We start from the raw sequence: 6592 nt of genomic DNA on the forward strand, positions 1-6592 counted from the left end.
TCATAATCCTGTCATGACTGACTGGGTGACAGCTATGGGGGTGTGTTGTTTATCCTGCCTTATATTGTATGTTTGACAAAACAAAATTTTTTTGGTACTAGGGAGTGAACCCAGGAACACTCTACCACTCAGCTACATCCTTAATCCTTTTCATTTTCAATTTTGAGTCAGGGACTCCCTCAGTTACCAAAACTGACCTCAAATTTGTAATTCTCCTCCTTCAGTCACTGTTGCTGGGATGGCAGGCATGTGCCACAGCTTATTTGAAATTCTTTAAATTGTTTCAAAATGAAAAGGAAAGATCTTTAAATAAAAAATACACAGGGAAAAATAGGTGCAGCAGCATTGGCAGCATTGGAGAAAAGCATGAAAGAAATATTACTTGCTTGGTCTCCCTCTTTGTCTCCTAAGAAACACACCTGTGTGGCAGTGAGGGCACTGCTCCATCTCCCTGTGCCAGTTGCAGGTGCTGTAGTCCTGGATTACACACCCTCTGAATTGTGGACTGGCATAAAAAAGTTGAAGTAGCGTGGTACAGAGAGAAAGTGCCTGGGTATTGTAACAACTCTAAGTGTTCCAGGTTGCCAGTAATTGAGTGGTGAAAGAGTTCAGTGTTTCCAGTTGGGAGAGCCTAAAATCCCTTGGCCACTGCCCAGAATCAAGGTTGGGTGCAGGGGCTGGCGTTGGCATGGAGTGGGCTGGTATAAGTTCACATGTATATGCCAGGTCTCACTAGCAGAAAATATCAGCCTTGCTAGGCATAGATTCCCATGAGCACCCTAATTTTTCAGATAGGACAAAAGAGGACAATGGAAACTTGGTCTTCTCCCTTTAGGCAACTTGCAGTAAATTTGCCAAACTGTCCTACATGACATTTAGAATCTGGTGGGGTTTTGTTGTTGTTGTTGTTGTTTGTTTTTTTTTTTTTTTTTTTTTATTTTGCGGTACTGGGGATTGAACCCAGGGCCTTGTGCTTGCGAGACAAACACTCTACCAACTGAGCTATATCCCCAGTCCATAACCTGGTGTTAAAGGTGTTTCTCTATCACAAAAAGCTTCTTGAAGTAACTCTAATGTAACTTAGGTTTTATGTTCCTCCTTATTCTTCCTCGCCCCCGCTCAGGAACTTATGAATAGGCAGCACTCAATATATACTGATTCATTCAGATACTGTCTGTTGTAAGTGGGAGCCTATTTCCCACTCTATAGATTGGAGAATATTTTAAGATTGATAGTGTTTTGAAAAAGACCCCAAATTTTAAGCTTAATAAAGAAATATATACAGATGCTATGGAATGCTTGTTTAAGTGGCATTTGCATTAAAACCCAGTAGCATTGTTGTAGCAGGGGGAAGGGGACCAACAGCAAACCTAATTTTCCCTCAGTAAGCCTCTATATTTAATTTTACATTAAAGATTTAACATACATTTGTGCATAAAGGCTTAGTAAGACAGTGTTACTTTAATGACTATCAGGTGGAGAAAAGGAATTTGTTAAAAATGCCACTTGGATCACACTTCAACAGAATTTCATTATTTCCTCTCTTACTGTAGAACGGGGTCCAGCATTGCTAGTAAATTGGTAGAATTATCTTGTAAATATGAATTTGCCTATCATTTAATACTCTCTGATGACCGACTGCTTGAAGTCCTTGGTTCTATAGTGAAATATTTGTGTGTCACTCCCTGGCTCCAAAGACCAACATGTAGAATGTGCTTCTGCTAATGGAGAAGACCTTTAGAAAAAGAAAAAAGAAAAGCAGGAAAAAAATCTGCACTTAAAAAATTCATGTTTCAGGGAAGAACTATCCTACACTAAAGATGCAGATTTGGACTGATTTTAAAAATGTCAGAATGGCCAATAAATATATTAATAGAAATAATTGAAAATCAATGAGCTCTGATAGTAATTACAGATAGTGCCCAAGGACAATATAGCAGGCAGACAAATTCTTTCCCTCAGGGCCTGCCCTAGGCAATACTATGAAGTTGGTGATTCTGCCCTGTTTCCTTCCCTTTATCAATATACTTTCTTTATCAACTTTATTCTCTTGTCACCCACAATTCTCAGACCCCCAATCCTCTGATTGTGCCACAATGGTTCAAGGTACCTACAGATGACCAGTTGAAACTGCAGTCTCATTAATTGTAGAATGTAAAATGTATCCTTTCTAAGAGTTTTATAGGGTCAGTGCTTTGTGAAAAGGAATACTTCTTATAGAAATTTCATGCTCCAAGTAATTTGGGGATTTTGAATTGAGGCAAATTAACCTTTGCAGAACATTTCAGCTGAGGGAAGATTGTGATCTATTTGTCTTTGGGTGGAAGAAAAAAAATCCATATATTTCCCTCTCTCTGGATGTGTTTTATTATGCTACCATTTGCATACTGTTCAGAGTTTATTAAAAACCTCCCCATAAATATCCATTTAACCTTAACTTGGAGGACTTTTACTTCTGATGATGAAAGATTAACTCCTGTGGGAATTGACGTACTGCCATAAACAAACAGAAAACCAAGCAGATTATTGGAAACATCTTTTACATGTTGGACAGCAGGCAGTGATCCTTGGAAAAAGAGCAAGAACAGAGTCAAACTGTATTGTTGCCTCAGCTTCCTGTCTGGGCACTGTCTGGGCTGAGCAGGAAGAGGGAACCCAGCAGGGCCTGGAGTCTCATGGGTTAGGCAGGGATTGGAATTTGGAAAGATTGGGGCAACCAACTCCTAAATTGAACAGAAGGGAGTTGTACAAAGAAAAAGCTCTGGAGATCTTTAAAGGGTTCCCTGAAGGGTTTTTTTTTTTTTATTGTAAACAAATGGAATGCAACTTGTTTCTCTTGTTGTACATGAAGTAGAGGTGTACCATTTGTGTAATCACACATTTACATAGGGTAATGACGTTTGTTCATTCTGTTATTTTTCCTTTCCCCCACCCTTTCCTGAAGGTTTTTGCTGAGCACATATCTTCCTGAGAGTGGAGGAAGGCAATAGGCCAAACAATTCCTGGAGCACAGGTGAAATTCACAGAAACCAGAGTAGAGAATCATGTTCATAACTGGGACATTAGGCGAGATCTCAGAAGGGTCACAACTTAGTAAAGTGTTTACGTACAGTTGGTCCAAGAATTATCAGGAACCTGCCTTGACAGACCTTGGGAGCCACAACTGAAAGGATAAAACTGATCTGCAGGTTCCTCAATTGTGTGGAAGAAAAAAAAATCTACTCCAAACAATCCAAGTTTTAGCATGAAATAATGTAAAAATTGCAGTGTCTAGCATTTACTCAGAATTGTCAGATATACAAAGTAGGAAAATATAACTCAAGATCAAATGAAAAAGTGAGTTAACAGAAACATACACAGAAATGATAGAAATAGTGAATAAATAGGATTTTATAATCCAGGATTTGAGGAGAACCTGAACTTTACGACATAATATTAAATGTGAGATAGGAAAAATATATCTTAAATTTAAAAAATGAAATAGATGGCATTGATACAAACTGTAGAAGAAAAAGATCAATGTCTGAGTACAGAGCAATGAAAAGTATATAAAACAAAGCACTGGGAGAAAGACAAAATGAAGAACAGAACCTCCATGACCTGGGTGGAGGGTCCTCTTGTTTGACATTCACAGCTGCTCTCAGGATGAAAGGAGGATCAGAAACAGTACTTGAAGGAACAATAGCTGAACATTGTTCAAATATGATCGAAAATATACACACACAAATTCCAAGAGGTTCAGAGAACTGCAAGCAGGAGAACCACAACACAACACATAATAATCAAATTTCTAGAAACAAGTCATGAAGAGAATAGTTTTAAGAGCAGTCACTGGGGAAAATCACTTTATATATGAAGGAATAGAAGTTTGACTACTTGTCAAAAACCACTTAGAACAGAAAAACACTTTACACTTAATAAAAGGGAAATCTTGTAGAAATTTATATCTAGACAAGAAATGAGCATCTGATATGCTGTAAAATATTTAAAACACCTTTTTAAAGACAGTTGACTGCTTAAAGGAAATGTAATAACAATGCATTATAAAGTTTAAAACATTGAAGGAAAATGACTAAGCACAGCACTTACCAGGGGAATGGATGTTGTAGGATTCTTCCAGGGGAAGTGATATGGTATTATATGAAGGAAGACACTTAAAAAAAAGTGATATAGTAAATCCTAGAGCAGCTGTGACCACACAAAATATCAGATAGTTGTTAAATCAGAGGAATGAACTGGAAACATTGAAAACAACATTGAGGTTATCTAACAGAAGGAAAGGAAAACAGAAAAGTGAACAAAGATCAAATAGGAAGATTAGAAAACAAGCATCAAGGTGCTGAACTGAAACCAAACATATTGATAATTATATCAAATGGAAATAGTTTACTATTTCAATTAATAAATGGAACTACATGCCATCTGTAGGAAATCTCTAAGTATAAAGACCCAGATAGGTTAGAAGTAAAATAATCTAAAGTGATCAAATTCATGGAAACAAAGTTGAAAGTATTGCTAGGAGTTGTGTGAGGAAAAATGAGTAGTTTTTGAAAGGTATAGAGTTTCACTTTTACAAGATGAAAAGTGTTTTAAAGTTCTCTTTAAATGTGAATGTGGGTAACACCACTGTACTGTACACTTAGTTAAGTTTTATGTTACACATTCTTTATCACTAGTAATAAATTGTAAAAGTTAAAATACCAGAGGTCTGAGGTTATATAGCTGTATGAGAGCAAATAGGAATCATAGCTAAAGGAGGATCTTAGCAGAAATTGCTTCAGATGGTTCAAAGGGAAAGTCACTTTTTTATACATTTCATAAGAGGAGCAACTATGTGTGAGTATATGGCCTTGAACTTAGATGTTGAGTTCTTCAGGGAATGTTTGCTAGGACTGCATCTCTCTGTATCTGGGGGAAGAAGGTTCTTCGTGTCCAATCATGTCATCCCATTAACTGTGTTATACCAAGGTTGGTCCTCAAATGTTGGAATTACTATGACTAATAACATTATCTTAAATTTTAGAAAAGTATAAAGAAACCTACATTTTCTTTGAAATAGAATCATAGAATGAAAGACACAATGTACATTTTTATGATTGGAAACATAGGGGACTGACTGGGGTTGTAGTTCAGTGGTAGATCACTTGCCTAGCATGAGTTTTATACACAGCACTAAAAGAAAAAAGAAAAGAATAGGAATGCAAACTTTTTCTTGATTGTTGAAATAATTCTGATGTAGTGCTTATTACACGGTATATATAAATATGATACATTTATGAGAATAAATGAATGGAATTCTTCAGTGTATAGCAATCCACTACATATGCACTTATTCCAGCATGTTTCTGTGGACTCCAAATCATGCTTCTGTCACTGACTTGTTTGGTTATTAATCTACAGGGTATATGGGTAATATTGAGGCCTTGAATTGCATCCTCAAATACTTTGCTGTAGTTTGATTAAACTTATATTAATAGAATGGAGTCATCTTTGTCTTTTTACATTTTATTGCATTTATGAACTGAAGTTAATATAGCTTCCTCATGTAACCTTTTGTTTTAATAAGCCAAGACAATTAAACAAATATTCTTATTCATTCATTTAACATCATGCCTTATACTCTTGTCATATGAAGACATACCTTCTCATCTCTAAGTGAAGGTGATAAACTTAAAAAAATAGTACATCATTCTGCCTTCTTTGATGAAAATTGCATATAGTGTAGGTTGAAAGATCCAAGAAAACAACTTCAGAAACTTCAGAGAAATGTTTGTTACATTGAAAACAAATTTGTTGCACTATATTTCTGGACTTAAGTGTAGTACATTTTATTTGTGATCCATAATTGCTATTATTAATTCATTAAAACTTTAGACATGACTGGGTCTTTATCTGAAGTTTGTGATTGGACAGTTTTGACTGCATCTTTCTGATCTAGTTGATCTCCATTGCTAGCATTCATTTGCTTTGTCACTGCCTTCCAGAGGTTTGCTTGTAGTGTTGTCATTGTCAATTAAAAATTCTGATTATGTTTATCTTTGATGTGGGTCATTTTCTTATATTCACTAGTATAACTACTAGTTTAGTTTGACTTTGTTGTTACTTAAGCACAAGAGAAGTAGAAAATTTTGAAATTTCAAAAATTTTAACTTTTCCATATATCTCATTTTTAACATTTAGTGATCTACCTTTTCAAGTTTTGTAACTTGTTAGACTAATAAATTTTTCAAGAAATTTTGCAGTCTTATCCTTGAATTTGACTTTAAGTACAAAGTCTATTTTACCTCATGCTAATATTAGTCTCCTGGAAAGATGGTAAAATTTTTCTTCTTTTGCTGTATTTCTAAATATTGTGTGAAATTGATCATTCCCCTTAAATTTCCTTGCCATGCTTTACTTAATGGCTCATCATGTATTTGTGGGGTGCTGCAATTATTAGTGTTTAGACTCCAATTAATATCAATGCATATTACCCAGCTCTTAATGTGGAACTCACTTCAGTCTTTCTCAGTATGTTCTGGCACACACAAATGCCACACACAGACAGCAACTCTTTTTAAAAACCTGGTATTGCTTTAAAATTTATGTGTCA

General features: G+C 35.6%; 1 non-coding gene across 1 annotated transcript; it reads right to left on the reverse strand.

Annotated features, from left to right (window-relative positions):
- Positions 1-939: 939 nt before the first annotated feature.
- Positions 940-1013, reverse strand: Trnaa-cgc (transfer RNA alanine (anticodon CGC)). The gene has a single exon. It is a non-coding gene; the product is annotated as a tRNA-Ala (tRNA).
- Positions 1014-6592: the final 5579 nt, after the last annotated feature.

Source organism: Sciurus carolinensis, chromosome 5 (assembly GCF_902686445.1).
Source record: "Sciurus carolinensis chromosome 5, mSciCar1.2, whole genome shotgun sequence".
In the NCBI taxonomy this organism is placed as follows: Eukaryota; Metazoa; Chordata; class Mammalia; order Rodentia; family Sciuridae; genus Sciurus; species Sciurus carolinensis.